Source organism: Ambystoma mexicanum, chromosome 1p (genome assembly GCF_040938575.1).
Source record: "Ambystoma mexicanum isolate Mex_15411 chromosome 1p, UKY_AmexF1_1, whole genome shotgun sequence".
NCBI classification, from domain to species: Eukaryota; Metazoa; Chordata; class Amphibia; order Caudata; family Ambystomatidae; genus Ambystoma; species Ambystoma mexicanum.
Window position 1 is genome coordinate 360271266 of NC_090921.1, and position 21738 is coordinate 360293003.

Sequence of the window (21738 nt, forward strand, 5' to 3'; positions counted from 1 at the left end):
TTATGTACGGAACGGGTTCGTGGAGCACCTGGTTAATTGGAAAACCAGAGGCATGTTATGTGCTAACAACAAACCCTTGAAACATGGGAAGTTGATCCAAAACATTGATGATCTGGTCACCTCGAATGGGATGACCATCTATTGGAAAAAGACTAAGGGTCATTCCAAAGTAGAGGGACCAGACAAAACTGGAAATGACTTAGCTGATCAGCTGGCCAAAACCGTGGCCATCCAAGGGGATCTAATTGAGATTGAGTCCCTGTTGGGGGAAATCCAGGTCACTGCCATCACTAGGTCCCAGACAAATGCTCACAACGACCTTTCAATTGCACAATGGAGTAAGGAGACCCCTGATGCTGATTTGATTACTGCTCAGAAGGGGGATCCAATTATTGGTAAATTTTACCAGCACCTTGAGGACCCTGAGAACTTTCCCCTGACGGATACCGATTACATTGGGAAAGAGGACCTAAGAGTGTTGATGAAATGTCCAAAAATGTTCCGGATCCAAGACGGTTTGCTGGTAAGGAAATCCAAAGCTGGCCACGATCAGTGGGTGGTTCCTACCTCATTCCGAAGTCTGATGTTAAGTCACGCCCATGATGCGGCCACCGCCGGTCATAGGGGGTTTCACACAACACTGGAAATCTTATGAGAGGTTGCATACTGGCCACACATGGGCCAGGACCTCAACCAATATTTGAAGGGTTGTCTTGTGTGTGCACAATTTCAGCCATCATCCCTCACGCACCGTGCGCCTCTCCAAAAGAGGGGAATGACACTGCCATGGTCAGATTTACAAATCGACTTTGTAGGCCCTGTGATTCGCTCGGCTAGGGGGAATAAGTACATGTTGACTGTGACATGCTTGTTTACCAAGTGGGTGGAATGTCTCCCAGCCCCAAACTGCAAGGCAGAAACGGCAGCTGCCTTGATGATTAACCACATCTTTTCCCGTTTTGGTCTACCTCAAAGGATTGAGTCAGACAGAGGTAGCCACTTCACCAGTGAAGTAATGACAAAGATGTGGGAGATACTGGGGGTCAAGAGAAAGCTGCATATTGCTTATAGACCAGCTTCTTCTGGGGCAGTAGAGAGATATAACCGGACAATTGTGAGCATATTAAAGAAGTTTGTGGCAGATTCTGGGCCAAGTTGGGATATCCGATTACCTCTGGTCCTAATGGCTATCAGATCTACCCCTTCATCTGCAACCAAAATGTCACCATTTGAGTTGATGACTGGGCGCAAGATGGTGCTTCCTCAGCATTTGCTCTATAGGACCCAAGAGCAGACACTGATAAATGCCTCCACTACTCATGAGTATGTAGAGAATTTAAGGAAACACCTCCAACATGCTTTTGCTTATGCTCAGCGGAATCTAGAAAGATCAGCTGATAGCATGAAGACCCACTATGACCTGAAAACTTCCAGGAAGGAATATCAGGTGGGGGACCGGGTCTATCTATACAACTTCCAAAGGAACCAGGCCAAGCAGCGCAAATTTTTGCCTACATGGAAAGGACCCTTTGAGATCATCGACAAGATCTCACCTGTGGCCTACAAAATCCACATCCCCAAAGGCGGTTCAGCAGAGGGGGAAGACAAGTGGGTCCACATAAACCAGTTGAAATGTTGCCATCCCAGGCACACTCTGCAACAACTGGAGGAATCCTCTGGAATCCTAGCGGGTACTGTCTCAGACTAATTCAGTTCCAACCATAAAACATACCACATCTAGTCTCTAAAATATTGTGATTTGCATGAAACTGTCTCTTAGTTATACTGTTTTTTTTTTTTTCAAAATAAGAATGTAATGTTTTGTTATGATGAAATGCATATGCTGCCCCACTATCTCAACAGTGGTGGAAAAACGTCTATGAGTAGGTATTGCCGCTTTTGCTTTATCATCCTAGGAGAGATGAAACCATGGAGAATGACCAAGGAGGGCGATCCGGAGACCGGGAACGAAGATCCAATGGGCCCAGTGGACCGCCCAATATTCCCATCAGGACCGGCGAGGAGAACCGATCGATCAGTACCGGATGGAGGAAAAGATGCTGAACTGTGCCATCTATTTGAAGAAGATGAGGAAACATCCCAGGTCTTGCGAGTCCCATTCAAGAAATAGAATGGCCATCGCAAGAGGGGGGCTTGTGGGATGTATTTACCCATGCATCCGAGCCCTACCTCAAAACTGTGCAGTACTGACATGGAAAACCTCATGATGGCCAGAGCTTCCCAGAAAATGCACAGGGAAATGCATGAAGAATAGGCTGCCACTCATTTTTGCCGATGTTATGGGCACAGAAGGAAACTGCCTAAAACCACCATTGGACTACCCACACAGTAGTCTGAAACCATTGGGAATGGCAATGCTGATTGCCAAATGCAACCTAGAATTGTGGGGAATTCATTTTCTTAAATCCCAAAAATGGGTGCAGTACCAGTATTCACCACTATCCAAAAGCCGGCGTTTTAAAACCACTCTGTTTCCCTGAAGGCAAGTCAAAATGCCTATTTTCAAACATTGCAATATGTGCAAAATATTCACTGAACACCAGCAGACATTTGGTAGAATGGAGTTTTGTGTGCCTACAAAATCTGGGAAATGAAGAGCCCAAAACAATGCTTATAACAAAACTGCTATGGAGTCAGCAGTTTAAGTTGCACTGGATTTAAAGACACTAAAATCGAAAATGTTTAGATTAAATGAGTGACCTATGTTTGGTGTCACATGCCTTTGTAACTGTTGAAATGTCATAGTTTTGCACTTAGAATCAGCATTCTAGCTGCATGTGTAAAATTGCAAGTTAATTTAAAAAGCAACAAATAACATGACAGTAGCTGAAAGTCTGGCTTAAGGAACTTGATTCTGCCTGGCAACTACCCCCATCAGGAGTGAAACTTGAGTCACCACTGTGTTCCCAGGCCAACCTTCCTTTTGCTGCCCACACTAAGGATATGCCATCTATCTGATAATTGAATTACCTGTGCTCTGCAGGAGAGTGAACAAAGCCCTCTTCACTCAGGCAAAGGTTTGTATTACCGCAGTCGTAAAATGTAGCTTCCTCTTGGCAGGAGCTGGGAGGGGCACTGCCTGTGAGAGCAAGCTGGCTTGGCAGAACTGGATTAACCAGAAATTCAATCTTGTGCTGAGGGTAAACCACACCCCTTTGGAGCCAGAACATAACTTTAAAAAGATGGATCATTCATAGAGCGGACATGTGAAAATTTTATAAATGATACCATAATTCTTGTGATTTTTCTGCCCACATTTTAAGAGGTTTTTCGACCCGGTGGCGTGTTCAGGGGGGTTTTAGCGGAAAAGTGGATATTACTCTAAATGTGTGCATGTTAAAAATCTGAAACTTCATCAGTTAATGTCCCTACTCCCTGCACACATGTATGTAAAGTTGGGTCAATGTCAGAAATTGAAAAATCAGTTAAAAAGTGAAATATGTGCCATTTCTGAATGCAAGCTCTTAGAAACAGCAGATTTGGACAGAGACATGGCTAAATTCAGCCACACCATGTATATGTAATTTCAAGCAACTGTGTAACTGTGAAATATGTCTTTTATTATCAAATATAGAATATGTGCAATCTGACAGAGGAGTGTCCTATCTGCAAGCCATAAAATGACATCCCTCTGACTCACAGTTCATTCCCCAATCAAATGATAAATGGAAGTTTGACCAATTAGAAGCTGAGAGAGAGGTAGGGTCAGTGATGCTAGAACACACCCACATTCTAAACACATAAAAGCAGACAGACAGGACAGATAGGGACCTTCAAAATCCATCTGCAGCGGGACGCTCTGCCGGAAAAATCCATACTTTACCTCCATCAAACCTCCAGAGAGCCAAACTAGAGACTTCAATCTATCCAGAACTAAGAGACCAGACCAGAGAGAAAGCAGTGCTGTGCCCAGAGAGAGACCCGAGCCCAGTCCAAAACCCTGACCAGATCCATGGCGAGGCCCATTTAATTCAAGAATATAGTGTGAGTACATAGTAAAACTGTGCAGAACCAATCTCCTAGTTAAAATAATATAATTCAATCTATTTAATCTAAGTAGAACTGCCTCCTAGCTGTCACCTGTCATTTTAGCTGCAAAAGCTGCACTTGTCTTTTTGAACTTTAAAATTTCAAATCTGAAAAACGACCTTTATTTAATCGCTCATATCTCCGCGACCGTTTGTGCTAGAGACTTGCAGTAACTTTTATTTGAAAGCTTAGAATCTTAGCTTTGAATCGCACCAAGAACATTCCTACCCCTTATAGTTTTACCGCAATCGCGGAACACGCATCCGCGAATTTTGCCGCGATTTGCAAATTTCTTCACATGTAAAAACTGCTGCTGCTTGCCTTCCATTTGCCAGAAATTCGTTTAACCTGCTAACTATCCCTGCCTCATTGCTAGTGTGAGCCTGGACTAATATTAACTAGATACCACTCACCCTGAACCTCTGAAAGGGAATTAAAAAGCATTTCCAGCATATTTCTCATCCATTGCTAGCACATATCAAAGCATTTGGGCCTGTGTTTTCAAAACTCCTATCTGTGTTTTCAAAACTCCTATCTGTGTTTTCAAACTTCTGTAGTCTAAGCTTGCTGGGGTGAACTGAATCACATTTTATTGCATTTCTGAGAACTGTGTGTTTTCCTTCCATTTCCTTGCCTTGCATCAAGGGGGGGAGGGGATTGCCAGAGAAAAGTGATTACATTGTTTTGTTGAAATCATATCGAGTATCTCTATACTGCATTTCATTCATTCAACCTTGCATCCATTTGAACTCTATAAAGCATTTTGTACCACCTTCTTCTTTTGTTCCTATTTACCAGTGTGCTACCTTATCCATTTCATCTCAACTCCTTAGTAATTATAAAGAAGTGTGCTAGTGCCAGATTCTCTGTTGTTAATCTGTATCATATCAGATTAAGTGTGATATTCAATTATTAATTTATTATAAAGTGTCATATATATATCTATTGTTTAAATTATCAAATAAACCCTTTTAACTTGCAAAACAGAACTACTTCTTGGCTCAGTGGGGTCAGGGGGATTCCAAGAGAGGGGTGTTATATAGGGGTAGTCATCCAGAACGCATGAACTGGACCTAAAGATATATCAATAAGGGTTTTCATTCAGTATTCTAGACTAGGCGTTAACTTAGCTGTAGTGCTGAATTGAATCCTCTTACAAATTGGGGGCTCGTCCGGGATGTTGGGTTAGATTTACCACTTGTGCAGCTTAATACAGTGTGCTAACTGACGGGATACATACATCCGGTCGGATCACCACGCTGCATTACGCTGTGAAGCATTCCTCAAAAGGGACACTCCAAGAAAAGTTCTGTTCTGCAAAAATAAAATACAAACTTCTGTAAGTCAGGACAGAGACCAATCTCTAGAATGACGACCTTAGTAGACATGAAAATAGCCAGAGAGCACCTCTTGCATAAGCTATTTGTGAGAGGTGAATGGACCGAACAGGGCCAGGATGTGTGGTTGCAGGCCATCACACAACAGGTCACTGAAACAGGGTCAGATATATATAGAGATCAGGGTCCCTTACATGTGGCCCTGAGTGAACTATATATGGCTCCTAAAGCCAAAGAGGAACACAATAAGATTGCCAGGATAGCAGCATACCTGTACCTATATATGGGAGACATGCAGGATAGATGTGCTGAAAGCCAAAATCTGGCAAATAGTCAACAGATGGCGTTAGAGAAGGTCCAATCTGACCTGGTCTCTTCTGAGCAGAGGCTGCAGAGGAGCCAGGAGTCAGAAGATGATAGTAGGCAGCACATCATTAAAATAAAGAAGGATATGGATGTGCTGCAACAGGAAAAGGTAGAACAGGATACCAGATTTCTGGCCTTGCAGAAGGAATACCAAGAAGGTTTGGACTCCCTACTCCAAAACCAGAAAAAGCTGGAGCAACAACTGGACTTCAACAGGGTATGTGCTGAGCAGGTAGTCACCCTGCAAGGCCACCTAGATAGAGTGAAGGCAGAGAGCAACAAACTAATTCTGAAAGACCTGGATACCCAGGCAGAGTTTGATCAGGAGCGCCAGAATGCTGGTGCCTTCCAAAGGCAGAGGGACGACCTGGCGGCACAAATGCAGGCTCTTAGTCAGGAAAGAGACGCCATAGGCCAGGAAGTCTGCCATTTAAAAAGGAAAATGGAAGAAAATCACCTGTCCCTCCAGGGGCTGGGTGACCTCCAAAAAGAAAATCAGAACTTGTTAGAGCACACCAGGAGGGTGGAAGAGGCTTTGGCAAGAAAGGAGCAGGCCAATAGGGACATTGCCCAGGAGGTAACCATCCTGCAGCAAAGACTGGCCCAGTACTCCAGGACCAATCAGGAAGCACAGAGAGAGAATGAGGCTCTCTGCCAACACAATGATAGGCTCCAACAACAGGTAGCGATGCAGGAGAGACTGATAGAGTCGAGTAAGGCCTTAACAGAGGAACTGAAAGCACAAATGCAGGCTCTTGCATTGCAACAGGGAGCAGGGGCGGATAGAGATGAGGTTCGCTGGGAAAGGGAAACTCCGGAGCATAACCTCAGGAGCACTAGTACCAGAGGCCCTCATACCTCTCAGTCCCTGGACTCTGCCACCCCCATGTCCCCTGGCGCACATAAGCACAGGGCTGCAGGGATGGCAGATTACTATCCAGCTAAGAGTATGGGGCTCATAGGCCAGTACCACTCAGGAATGGAGGGGTGGGCATCCGGGTATGGGCACCCAAGTACAGTACAGTTCAATGGGGAACCCCAGGAGAGTAGGCCCATTAAGGGCATCCTGAAAACCTCTGCCCAGTTAGGTCAGTGGAGGGGGTACCCATCAAATCCTGGCAGCAAGGAGGAATCTGAAGACTCCTCTGAACTGCGCAGGACACAGGAGACCAGGTCCCCACATTCTGCCAGCCATTCCCAGGCTCGCAGAATCCGGGAAAACCTGGAAGAACAGACGGGAACCTCTGGGAGCAGTGCCTCTGAGTCCGAGGAAGAATGGACAAGGGTTACCCGAACCAAAAAGGCCAATAAGGCAAAAAGGGCCTTGCTTAAGGACCCCTTAAAGCAGATTAAGGCGATCAGGAGCGTCATCACGCCTTACCATAAGAACGCTAAGTATTCTGTTTGGGAGCACTTAGAGTTGTTTGAACAAATGATGGAGACTTTCCATTTGAAGGACAGCCAAAGCTGTATTCAATATGTAAAGTGGACCTTCTCCCCGGAATACTCCAGTTTCTTTGCGGGGCTGGAGGACCAAAATCATTTAAGATGGTCCACCTATAAGGCGGCCATCTTGAAACATTTTTCTGTTCACAGAAATCCTCAAGAGGCTCGCAAGGCAGCCTACAATTTGCAATGTGGGGAGGATCAGGCCCCACAAGAATTTGTGCAGGAGTTAAAGCGTGCTTTTGCACAGACCACAAGAAGGGTGCGCACGGATAGCAGGGAATTTATTAATACGTTTTTCCATGCCTTGCCCAAATATATCATGACCCAGCTCGTGAGGGATTTTCACGAGAAAAGATCTTTAGACTGGGTCATTGAACGGGCTACCTGGATCTATGAGGTGCAGAAACCGGTAGATAGCAAAAGTAATGCCCAGAAAAACCCCAAAGCCAACAGCACCCCTGCTGCTGCCAAGGTGGCAGAGGTAAAGGTCACCCCCGTTTTGGATTTGGAGATGGGGGGGCCTAAAAACCTACCTGCACCTAATAATGCTAGGCCCAGAAGGTCCTCGGGTCAGTCACAATCAGGGAGCCAAGGAGGCAGCCCCACAAATGGGGTCCCTCGCTCTCCTGATTATGTAAGTCCCCGTTACAAGGGAAATCGACCCATCCTGGGTTATGTGTGGACTCCTCCAGCCCAAGGGGGGGGATCCAGCCAAGCACCTAACCCAGGGAACTTCCCTCCAAACTTCCCTCAGGAGGGCAGAAATTTACCAAACCCTGGGCAGAACTTTTTCCCCAGATATCCACCCGACTTTCAGCCCCAAAACCATCCATCCTTCTTTCCCCAATTCCCTGAGCCCAGACCACTGAATCCGGGAGAGGGGAGGCCAAGGGTGGAGGGGTACCCAAATCTTCCCAACCAGGGGTACTACCAAAGAAGGGATAGCTACCCTTCCCGGGATCAGCACAGGGGAGAAAACAGGGCCCCGTATCAGCCTGAGCGGGTTTCCCAGTTAGAGCGCCAGGTTCAAAACATGGCGCGGGATCTGGGTCACATACTGAGGGCCCAGCAGAACCCTCAGATCGGCATGCCGGCGCAGAACGCACCCAACTCTGGACCTGGTGCTCCAGAACAATGACGGGGGCAGCACCCCGATAACTCACCGGTTCCCAGGGAGGAGGCACAAAGGGAAGGGGGGTGTAAAGCCTTGGAGGAAGCTTCCTTCCTCACTTGTAAACAGCCCCTGGAAACCCAGGAACCGGAAACAAAATCTCTTGCCCCTGAAAGTCTGCCTCCTAAGGAGCAGAGGGGGGGTAGGAGAAACAAAAGACCCAAACAGACTCAGTTTGAGGAGGAGGTACAGATCTTCCAATTTGAGGGAGAGGGATCCTCAGAGGATCCTGGGAAAAGGATCTTCTCCTTCAGAGAGGGGGGAACTCCTCCCAAAGAAAAATGGGTTCCTAGGGATGCAAATACAGACTGGGGAGATGTGGAGACTGAGCTACCGCCGCCCGCCATCTCATCCCAGAACCAACAGCAAGAAAACCCCTGGTTCAAACCCATCCTGGTGACTGCCTCCAAAAAGGGGGGGGCGGCCCAGAACCGGAACCAGGGGAACCCACAATGGCTCTGATCTCCAGTTGCCAACTTTTTCTTTCAGATTCCCAAGGCTCTCCACAGAATTCTGCCCAAAATTCTTCTCTCGCGATGTCCAAAACCAGAAAGTTAGCCCACCAGTTGTCCAAAAATGTACATTATCTGTGCCCCCTTGAGGAGAAGGAGGGAAGATATTATGCCCCGGTACAAGTACAGGGGCAGGGTACAATCTCGGCACTGGTGGACACGGGATCTCAAGCTACCCTTCTGTCCAGAAGGGCCTTTGACGAACTGAATGCAGGAAGGGGAGAGAATTACCAAATTCCTCTCACCTCTCTTCCGGGACAACTACAGAACTTTGACGGGAAGGAAATTCCCGTTGAGGGGACTGCAGACTTGGACATTAAAATTGGGCGACACAAGCTGAAACACCCGGTCATAGTTGTGACCCCGGAGGGCACCCCTTGTTTACTAGGGAATGACCTCCTGAGAAGGTTGTCACCCCTAATAGATTGTGTAAACAAGGTCCTCTGGACCCAGACTAGCCGACCAATAAAATTAAAACAGAGTGTCAACCATGTTAGTTTAAACGGCACCTGCCACATGGTTGAACAAAAATCTGACCAAGTAGAATTTCACTTCCAGAATAACCAGATTCCAGACGTGACAGTAATAGCAGTAGGACAACAGACTAGTGATGGGGGGTCCTCTCTATTTCTGAAAATCAACCTTCCTTCCAGTCTAAAGTGGTACTCCACGCTGGAAGGAAACACTCTGAAATTCTATACCAATCCACAATCTGAAACTCCCACTCCTATAGTCCAGAAAGATGTGAAATCAGCTCAGAGCCTGGCTGATATTCAGCAAATTGGAGAGCAGTTGTTCATCCCTGTTCAGTTAAATGATGGGAAGGACTCTGTTCTCGCTCGAGTGTGTGTGAACAACGGTAAGAGCTTCATCAGCGAAGCCATGTTTCGCCAACTCCCAAAAGATCCAGCCATTCCCACCTTCAAACTGATAGACAAATGGGAAATGGACCTGGAAGCACCTAATTCCAAACATCTCCTGCCAAGCAGGTGTATGCTCAAAATCTCCATTGGCAACAAGAGCATAGTCCACAATTGTTGGGTCGTGCGAGACGTCACTGCCGCCTTTTACTTAGGCAGTGACATTCTCAATCGCTTTGCCATTAGTTTGGACCTAATAAACTTCAAAGCGTGGTCCCGATTAGCGGATAATCCCATGGGCTTTGATGATCCAGAAAAAGCATTTAGGTCAGCTCAATTGCTACCTTATGCAGTTGAAATTCAGGTTAAAGAGGAAGTCACCATCCCAGAAAGGACCCGACAATTCTCCCTGGAAGTGAAAGTTAAAAGGGGACAAGAGTTGAAAAACCCTGATGCTTACATACATCTAAATGCTTCTCTCCAACTGCAAGGGTTAGGGGTAAACCCAACTCCATTAGTCAACATAGAACATGACACCATTCCAATAGAGGTGGATAACAGCGACTTAAAGAGTATTACTCTAGTCGCAGGCACCATTATTGGAATGGCGGTTGATGACCGACATTTCTCCATTGATCTTAGAAATGAACTGTTAGGACCAATCCCCAAGGACTGTTTTGACAGTGACAGTGAGGACAATACAACACCAGACAGGATTTTTACCCGGCATGGGGGGAACTTCCTGGTGTACACTTCCTGCCCCTATGGTAAGGAAGATGTGACGTGTGACTTCAGGAGGGATGAGGTGATTTTCCAGGTACATGAGGGCTGCCTTTCCCACCTGAAGCCTCCGGTCCAAATCAGCACTCTGACCAGGGACTTCTCCACCCAGCTGGAGGAGGCCGCTGAGATAGCCAAACCAGAAGTCTTTCCAGGCTTCAGGCAGATGGTGGAAGAGAGAGTCAACCTAGCTGATGCCTGTGTGACTCTGGAACAAAAGCAAAAGTTGAAACAAGTTTTCTTGGATTTCCAAGATCTCTTTGCGGTAGACTCATATGACTGTGGTCGCACTGACATCCACACAACAACAATCCCCACGGACCCTGGCATGACTCCTGTGTTTGTGAAGCAATATCGCTTGCCTCTCGCATCAATGGAGTCCCTTACCGAAATAATTAAGAACCTTGAGTCCCGGGGAATAATCCCTCCAGTCCACAGCACCTTCAATAATCCGGTGCTGGGGATATTGAAGCCAAACGGCCAGTGGAGACTCTGCGCCGACCTCAGGGAGCTCAACAAACGGGTCCATACTTCCCGATGGCCTCTGCCCTACATTGACCAAGGGCTGGCCCAGATCCAGGGGTCACAGGTATTCACAGCAATAGACCTGACCAATGGATACTGGACCGTGCCTGTCAGCAGGGAGGACCAATACAAACTGGCTTTTACCTTTGGGGGCCAGCAATACACATGGACCCGGACTCCCTTCGGATACCTCAACTCCGGCAATGAATTCAACATTTTCCTACATAAGGCCATGCCCGACCTGGGTGCGAGGGGTAACCTGGCTTATGTAGATGATGTCCTCATCAAAAGTTCATCTGTGGAGGAACACATAGCGGAGATCCGTTATGTTCTGACGCAGTTGAGGGCCGCCGGAGCAAAACTTTCCTTTCAGAAAGCACAGTGGTGTAGAACCCGTGTTAATTTCTTGGGGCATGAGATTACTCCTCAGGGCCTCTGTCCCCAGGAAAAGAAAGTGGAAGCACTTCAGAAACTGAAAGACCCCACAACTCTGCGGGAACTAAGGAGCCTCCTTGGACTGACTAATTACAGCAGAAAGTTCATTGAGGGCTACGCAGAGATCACCAGACCCCTGATTCATCTCCTGAAGGGGGGGGTCAAGTGGGAATGGGGTCCAGAACAATCCGAGGCAGTAAGACAACTCAAGAGAAGCCTCTCACAAGCGCCTTGCCTAGCTTACCCTGTCAGAAACAAGGAGTTCTTCCTGGAGACAGGGTTCTCTAATACGTGCTTGACGGCCGTATTATACCAAAAGCATGACAAGGTCAATAAAGTAATCTCCTATGCGAGCAAAACTTTATCCTCTGTGGAGGAAAAATTCAACGATTGTGAGAAGGCACTCCTGGCAACGGTGTGGGCATTGAAGAATTACCGCCCGTTTATCCAGGGGGAACACATCATAGTGGAGACTCCACACCAGCCTCTGCAATATCTCCAAAGTGACAGAATCCGGGCCGGAAATGTGAGTAATTCCCGAATTACTTCATGGATTCTGTCAATGCAAGGCTTTCCTGTGGAGGTCCGATATGGCCAAAACAAGAAGAGTCCCCTCGCGCAAGGTCTGGCTGACTTGCATGATTGTGCCAGAGAAAACTGTCTCGAGGACGAAAGTCTAAAAATAAAGGACAACATGGAGGCATACCTTAATTCCCCCCACAAAGTCTTTGAAGAAGACAAGTGTGAGGGAATGCCCACTGTCTATGTGGATGGATGCTCTTACCATGTTGACAACAACGGGGAGAAAGAACTGGTGGCCGGCGTAGGGAATGCATGGGTGAATGAGTCCCCAGAACCCTCCGCTGGATACAAAATTGGTCCCCGAAGTAGTCAGGTGGCAGAATTGATGGCTGTGCATCAGGCCATCCTCACTGCTGTCCAGCATCAACTCCTCGAACTGGTCATAATCACAGATTCGGATTATGTACGGAACGGGTTCGTGGAGCACCTGGTTAATTGGAAAACCAGAGGCATGTTATGTGCTAACAACAAACCCTTGAAACATGGGAAGTTGATCCAAAACATTGATGATCTGGTCACCTCGAATGGGATGACCATCTATTGGAAAAAGATTAAGGGTCATTCCAAAGTAGAGGGACCAGACAAAACTGGAAATGACTTAGCTGATCAGCTGGCCAAAACCGGGGCCATCCAAGGGGATCTAATTGAGATTGAGTCCCTGTTGGGGGAAATCCAGGTCACTGCCATCACTAGGTCCCAGACAAATGCTCACAACGACCTTTCAATTGCACAATGGAGTAAGGAGACCCCTGATGCTGATTTGATTACTGCTCAGAAGGGGGATCCAATTATTGGTAAATTTTACCAGCACCTTGAGGACCCTGAGAACTTTCCCCTGACGGATACCGATTACATTGGGAAAGAGGACCTAAGAGTGTTGATGAAATGTCCAAAAATGTTCCGGATCCAAGACGGTTTGCTGGTAAGGAAATCCAAAGCTGGCCACGATCAGTGGGTGGTTCCTACCTCATTCCGAAGTCTGATGTTAAGTCACGCCCATGATGCGGCCACCGCCGGTCATAGGGGGTTTCACACAACACTGGAAATCTTAAGAGAGGTTGCATACTGGCCACACATGGGCCAGGACCTCAACCAATATTTGAAGGGTTGTCTTGTGTGTGCACAATTTCAGCCATCATCCCTCACGCACCGTGCGCCTCTCCAAAAGAGGGGAATGACACTGCCATGGTCAGATTTACAAATCGACTTTGTAGGCCCTGTGATTCGCTCGGCTAGGGGGAATAAGTACATGTTGACTGTGACATGCTTGTTTACCAAGTGGGTGGAATGTCTCCCAGCCCCAAACTGCAAGGCAGAAACGGCAGCTGCCTTGATGATTAACCACATCTTTTCCCGTTTTGGTCTACCTCAAAGGATTGAGTCAGACAGAGGTAGCCACTTCACCAGTGAAGTAATGACAAAGATGTGGGAGATACTGGGGGTCAAGAGAAAGCTGCATATTGCTTATAGACCAGCTTCTTCTGGGGCAGTAGAGAGATATAACCGGACAATTGTGAGCATATTAAAGAAGTTTGTGGCAGATTCTGGGCCAAGTTGGGATATCCGATTACCTCTGGTCCTAATGGCTATCAGATCTACCCCTTCATCTGCAACCAAAATGTCACCATTTGAGTTGATGACTGGGCGCAAGATGGTGCTTCCTCAGCATTTGCTCTATAGGACCCAAGAGCAGACACTGATAAATGCCTCCACTACTCATGAGTATGTAGAGAATTTAAGGAAACACCTCCAACATGCTTTTGCTTATGCTCAGCGGAATCTAGAAAGATCAGCTGATAGCATGAAGACCCACTATGACCTGAAAACTTCCAGGAAGGAATATCAGGTGGGGGACCGGGTCTATCTATACAACTTCCAAAGGAACCAGGCCAAGCAGCGCAAATTTTTGCCTACATGGAAAGGACCCTTTGAGATCATCGACAAGATCTCACCTGTGGCCTACAAAATCCACATCCCCAAAGGCGGTTCGGCAGAGGGGGAAGACAAGTGGGTCCACATAAACCAGTTGAAATGTTGCCATCCCAGGCACACTCTGCAACAACTGGAGGAATCCTCTGGAATCCTAGCGGGTACTGTCTCAGACTAATTCAGTTCCAACCATAAAACATACCACATCTAGTCTCTAAAATATTGTGATTTGCATGAAACTGTCTCTTAGTTATACTGTTTTTTTTTTTTTCAAAATAAGAATGTAATGTTTTGTTATGATGAAATGCATATGCTGCCCCACTATCTCAACAGTGGTGGAAAAACGTCTATGAGTAGGTATTGCCGCTTTTGCTTTATCATCCTAGGAGAGATGAAACCATGGAGAATGACCAAGGAGGGCGATCCGGAGACCGGGAACGAAGATCCAATGGGCCCAGTGGACCGCCCAATATTCCCATCAGGACCGGCGAGGAGAACCGATCGATCAGTACCGGATGGAGGAAAAGATGCTGAACTGTGCCATCTATTTGAAGAAGATGAGGAAACATCCCAGGTCTTGCGAGTCCCATTCGTGAAATAGAATGGCCATCGCAAGAGGGGGGCTTGTGGGATGTATTTACCCATGCATCCGAGCCCTACCTCAAAACTGTGCAGTACTGACATGGAAAACCTCATGATGGCCAGAGCTTCCCAGAAAATGCACAGGGAAATGCATGAAGAATAGGCTGCCACTCATTTTTGCCGATGTTATGGGCACAGAAGGAAACTGCCTAAAACCACCATTGGACTACCCACACAGTAGTCTGAAACCATTGGGAATGGCAATGCTGATTGCCAAATGCAACCTAGAATTGTGGGGAATTCATTTTCTTAAATCCCAAAAATGGGTGCAGTACCAGTATTCACCACTATCCAAAAGCCGGCGTTTTAAAACCACTCTGTTTCCCTGAAGGCAAGTCAAAATGCCTATTTTCAAACATTGCAATATGTGCAAAATATTCACTGAACACCAGCAGACATTTGGTAGAATGGAGTTTTGTGTGCCTACAAAATCTGGGAAATGAAGAGCCCAAAACAATGCTTATAACAAAACTGCTATGGAGTCAGCAGTTTAAGTTGCACTGGATTTAAAGACACTAAAATCGAAAATGTTTAGATTAAATGAGTGACCTATGTTTGGTGCCACATGCCTTTGTAACTGTTGAAATGTCATAGTTTTGCACTTAGAATCAGCATTCTAGCTGCATGTGTAAAATTGCAAGTTAATTTAAAAAGCAACAAATAACATGACAGTAGCTGAAAGTCTGGCTTAAGGAACTTGATTCTGCCTGGCAACTACCCCCATCAGGAGTGAAACTTGAGTCACCACTGTGTTCCCAGGCCAACCTTCCTTTTGCTGCCCACACTAAGGATATGCCATCTATCTGATAATTGAATTACCTGTGCTCTGCAGGAGAGTGAACAAAGCCCTCTTCACTCAGGCAAAGGTTTTTATTACCGCAGTCGTAAAATGTAGCTTCCTCTTGGCAGGAGCTGGGAGGGGCACTGCCTGTGAGAGCAAGCTGGCTTGGCAGAACTGGATTAACCAGAAATTCAATCTTGTGCTGAGGGTAAACCACACCCCTTTGGAGCCAGAACATAACTTTAAAAAGATGGATCATTCATAGAGCGGACATGTGAAAATTTTATAAATGATACCATAATTCTTGTGATTTTTCTGCCCACGTTTTAAGAGGTTTTTCGACCCGGTGGCGTGTTCAGGGGGGTTTTAGCGGAAAAGTGGATATTACTCTAAATGTGTGCATGTTAAAAATCTGAAACTTCATCAGTTAATGTCCCTACTCCCTGCACACATGTATGTAAAGTTGGGTCAATGTCAGAAATTGAAAAATCAGTTAAAAAGTGAAATATGTGCCATTTCTGAATGCAAGCTCTTAGAAACAGCAGATTTGGACAGAGACATGGCTAAATTCAGCCACACCATGTATATGTAATTTCAAGCAACTGTGTAACTGTGAAATATGTCTTTTATTATCAAATATAGAATATGTGCAATCTGACAGAGGAGTGTCCTATCTGCAAGCCATAAAATGACATCCCTCTGACTCACAGTTCATTCCCCAATCAAATGATAAATGGAAGTTTGACCAATTAGAAGCTGAGAGAGAGGTAGGGTCAACACACCCACATTCTAAACACATAAAAGCAGACAGACAGGACAGATAGGGACCTTCAAAATCCATCTGCAGCGGGACGCTCTGCCGGAAAAATCCATACTTTACCTCCATCAAACCTCCAGAGAGCCAAACTAGAGACTTCAATCTATCCAGAACTAAGAGACCAGACCAGAGAGAAAGCAGTGCTGTGCCCAGAGAGAGACCCGAGCCCAGTCCAAAACCCTGACCAGATCCATGGCGAGGCCCATTTAATTCAAGAATATAGTGTGAGTACATAGTAAAACTGTGCAGAACCAATCTCCTAGTTAAAATAATATAATTCAATCTATTTAATCTAAGTAGAACTGCCTCCTAGCTGTCACCTGTCATTTTAGCTGCAAAAGCTGCACTTGTCTTTTTGAACTTTAAAATTTCAAATCTGAAAAACGACCTTTATTTAATCGCTCATATCTCCGCGACCGTTTGTGCTAGAGACTTGCAGTAACTTTTATTTGAAAGCTTAGAATCTTAGCTTTGAATCGCACCAAGAACCACATTCCTACCCCTTATAGTTTTACCGCAATCGCGGAACACGCATCCGCGAATTTTGCCGCGATTTGCAAATTTCTTCACATGTAAAAACTGCTGCTGCTTGCCTTCCATTTGCCAGAAATTCGTTTAACCTGCTAACTATCCCTGCCTCATTGCTAGTGTGAGCCTGGACTAATATTAACTAGATACCACTCACCCTGAACCTCTGAAAGGGAATTAAAAAGCATTTCCAGCATATTTCTCATCCATTGCTAGCACATATCAAAGCATTTGGGCCTGTGTTTTCAAAACTCCTATCTGTGTTTTCAAAACTCCTATCTGTGTTTTCAAACTTCTGTAGTCTAAGCTTGCTGGGGTGAACTGAATCACATTTTATTGCATTTCTGAGAACTGTGTGTTTTCCTTCCATTTCCTTGCCTTGCATCAAGGGGGGGAGGGGATTGCCAGAGAAAAGTGATTACATTGTTTTGTTGAAATCATATCGAGTATCTCTATACTGCATTTCATTCATTCAACCTTGCATCCATTTGAACTCTATAAAGCATTTTGTACCACCTTCTTCTTTTGTTCCTATTTACCAGTGTGCTACCTTATCCATTTCATCTCAACTCCTTAGTAATTATAAAGAAGTGTGCTAGTGCCAGATTCTCTGTTGTTAATCTGTATCATATCAGATTAAGTGTGATATTCAATTATTAATTTATTATAAAGTGTCATATATATATCTATTGTTTAAATTATCAAATAAACCCTTTTAACTTGCAAAACAGAACTACTTCTTGGCTCAGTGGGGTCAGGGGGATTCCAAGAGAGGGGTGTTATATAGGGGTAGTCATCCAGAACGCATGAACTGGACCTAAAGATATATCAATAAGGGTTTTCATTCAGTATTCTAGACTAGGCGTTAACTTAGCTGTAGTGCTGAATTGAATCCTCTTACAAATTGGGGGCTCGTCCGGGATGTTGGGTTAGATTTACCACTTGTGCAGCTTAATACAGTGTGCTAACTGACGGGATACATACATCCGGTCGGATCACCACGCTGCATTACGCTGTGAAGCATTCCTCAAAAGGGACACTCCAAGAAAAGTTCTGTTCTGCAAAAATAAAATACAAACTTCTGTAAGTCAGGACAGAGACCAATCTCTAGAATGACGACCTTAGTAGACATGAAAATAGCCAGAGAGCACCTCTTGCATAAGCTATTTGTGAGAGGTGAATGGACCGAACAGGGCCAGGATGTGTGGTTGCAGGCCATCACACAACAGGTCACTGAAACAGGGTCAGATATATATAGAGATCAGGGTCCCTTACATGTGGCCCTGAGTGAACTATATATGGCTCCTAAAGCCAAAGAGGAACACAATAAGATTGCCAGGATAGCAGCATACCTGTACCTATATATGGGAGACATGCAGGATAGATGTGCTGAAAGCCAAAATCTGGCAAATAGTCAACAGATGGCGTTAGAGAAGGTCCAATCTGACCTGGTCTCTTCTGAGCAGAGGCTGCAGAGGAGCCAGGAGTCAGAAGATGATAGTAGGCAGCACATCATTAAAATAAAGAAGGATATGGATGTGCTGCAACAGGAAAAGGTAGAACAGGATACCAGATTTCTGGCCTTGCAGAAGGAATACCAAGAAGGTTTGGACTCCCTACTGCAAAACCAGAAAAAGCTGGAGCAACAACTGGACTTCAACAGGGTATGTGCTGAGCAGGTAGTCACCCTGCAAGGCCACCTAGATAGAGTGAAGGCAGAGAGCAACAAACTAATTCTGAAAGACCTGGATACCCAGGCAGAGTTTGATCAGGAGCGCCAGAATGCTGGTGCCTTCCAAAGGCAGAGGGACGACCTGGCGGCACAAATGCAGGCTCTTAGTCAGGAAAGAGACGCCATAGGCCAGGAAGTCTGCCATTTAAAAAGGAAAATGGAAGAAAATCACCTGTCCCTCCAGGGGCTGGGTGACCTCCAAAAAGAAAATCAGAACTTGTTAGAGCACACCAGGAGGGTGGAAGAGGCTTTGGCAAGAAAGGAGCAGGCCAATAGGGACATTGCCCAGGAGGTAACCATCCTGCAGCAAAGACTGGCCCAGTACTCCAGGACCAATCAGGAAGCACAGAGAGAGAATGAGGCTCTCTGCCAACACAATGATAGGCTCCAACAACAGGTAGCGATGCAGGAGAGACTGATAGAGTCGAGTAAGGCCTTAACAGAGGAACTGAAAGCACAAATGCAGGCTCTTGCATTGCAACAGGGAGCAGGGGCGGATAGAGATGAGGTTCGCTGGGAAAGGGAAACTCCGGAGCATAACCTCAGGAGCACTAGTACCAGAGGCCCTCATACCTCTCAGTCCCTGGACTCTGCCACCCCCATGTCCCCTGGCGCACATAAGCACAGGGCTGCAGGGATGGCAGATTACTATCCAGCTAAGAGTATGGGGCTCATAGGCCAGTACCACTCAGGAATGGAGGGGTGGGCATCCGGGTATGGGCACCCAAGTACAGTACAGTTCAATGGGGAACCCCAGGAGAGTAGGCCCATTAAGGGCATCCTGAAAACCTCTGCCCAGTTAGGTCAGTGGAGGGGGTACCCATCAAATCCTGGCAGCAAGGAGGAATCTGAAGACTCCTCTGAACTGCGCAGGACACAGGAGACCAGGTCCCCACATTCTGCCAGCCATTCCCAGGCTCGCAGAATCCGGGAAAACCTGGAAGAACAGACGGTAACCTCTGGGAGCAGTGCCTCTGAGTCCGAGGAAGAATGGACAAGGGTTACCCGAACCAAAAAGGCCAATAAGGCAAAAAGGGCCTTGCTTAAGGACCCCTTAAAGCAGATTAAGGCGATCAGGAGCGTCATCACGCCTTACCATAAGAACGCTAAGTATTCTGTTTGGGAGCACTTAGAGTTGTTTGAACAAATGATGGAGACTTTCCATTTGAAGGACAGCCAAAGCTGTATTCAATATGTAAAGTGGACCTTCTCCCCGGAATACTCCAGTTTCTTTGCGGGGCTGGAGGACCAAAATCATTTAAGATGGTCCACCTATAAGGCGGCCATCTTGAAACATTTTTCTGTTCACAGAAATCCTCAAGAGGCTCGCAAGGCAGCCTACAATTTGCAATGTGGGGAGGATCAGGCCCCACAAGAATTTGTGCAGGAGTTAAAGCGTGCTTTTGCACAGACCACAAGAAGGGTGCGCACGGATAGCAGGGAATTTATTAATACGTTTTTCCATGCCTTGCCCAAATATATCATGACCCAGCTCGTGAGGGATTTTCACGAGAAAAGATCTTTAGACTGGGTCATTGAACGGGCTACCCGGATCTATGAGGTGCAGAAACCGGTAGATAGCAAAAGTAATGCCCAGAAAAACCCCAAAGCCAACAGCACCCCTGCTGCTGCCAAGGTGGCAGAGGTAAAGGTCACCCCCGTTTTGGATTTGGAGATGGGGGGGCCTAAAAACCTACCTGCACCTAATAATGCTAGGCCCAGAAGGTCCTCGGGTCAGTCACAATCAGGGAGCCAAGGAGGCAGCCCCACAAATGGGGTCCCTCGCTCTCCTGATTATGTAAGTCCCCGTTACAAGGGAAATCGACCCATCCTGGGTTATGTGTGGACTCCTCCAGCCCAAGGGGGGGGATCCAGCCAAGCACCTAACCCAGGGAACTTCCCTCCAAACTTCCCTCAGGAGGGCAGAAATTTACCAAACCCTGGGCAGAACTTTTTCCCCAGATATCCACCCGACTTTCAGCCCCAAAACCATCCATCCTTCTTTCCCCAATTCCCTGAGCCCAGACCACTGAATCCGGGAGAGGGGAGGCCAAGGGTGGAGGGGTACCCAAATCTTCCCAACCAGGGGTACTACCAAAGAAGGGATAGCTACCCTTCCCGGGATCAGCACAGGGGAGAAAACAGGGCCCCGTATCAGCCTGAGCGGGTTTCCCAGTTAGAGCGCCAGGTTCAAAACATGGCGCGGGATCTGGGTCACATACTGAGGGCCCAGCAGAACCCTCAGATCGGCATGCCGGCGCAGAACGCACCCAACTCTGGACCTGGTGCTCCAGAACAATGACGGGGGCAGCACCCCGATAACTCACCGGTTCCCAGGGAGGAGGCACAAAGGGAAGGGGGGTGTAAAGCCTTGGAGGAAGCTTCCTTCCTCACTTGTAAACAGCCCCTGGAAACCCAGGAACCGGAAACAAAATCTCTTGCCCCTGAAAGTCTGCCTCCTAAGGAGCAGAGGGGGGGTAGGAGAAACAAAAGACCCAAACAGACTCAGTTTGAGGAGGAGGTACAGATCTTCCAATTTGAGGGAGAGGGATCCTCAGAGGATCCTGGGAAAAGGATCTTCTCCTTCAGAGAGGGGGGAACTCCTCCCAAAGAAAAATGGGTTCCTAGGGATGCAAATACAGACTGGGGAGATGTGGAGACTGAGCTACCGCCGCCCGCCATCTCATCCCAGAACCAACAGCAAGAAAACCCCTGGTTCAAACCCATCCTGGTGACTGCCTCCAAAAAGGGGGGGGCGGCCCAGAACCGGAACCAGGGGAACCCACAATGGATCTGATCTCCAGTTGCCAACTTTTTCTTTCAGATTCCCAAGGCACTCCACAGAATTCTGCCCAAAATTCTTCTCTCGCGATGTCCAAAACCAGAAAGTTAGCCCACCAGTTGTCCAAAAATGTACATTATCTGTGCCCCCTTGAGGAGAAGGAGGGAAGATATTATGCCCCGGTACAAGTACAGGGGCAGGGTACAATCTCGGCACTGGTGGACACGGGATCTCAAGCTACCCTTCTGTCCAGAAGGGCCTTTGACGAACTGAATGCAGGAAGGGGAGAGAATTACCAAATTCCTCTCACCTCTCTTCCGGGACAACTACAGAACTTTGACGGGAAGGAAATTCCCGTTGAGGGGACTGCAGACTTGGACATTAAAATTGGGCGACACAAGCTGAAACACCCGGTCATAGTTGTGACCCCGGAGGGCACCCCTTGTTTACTAGGGAATGA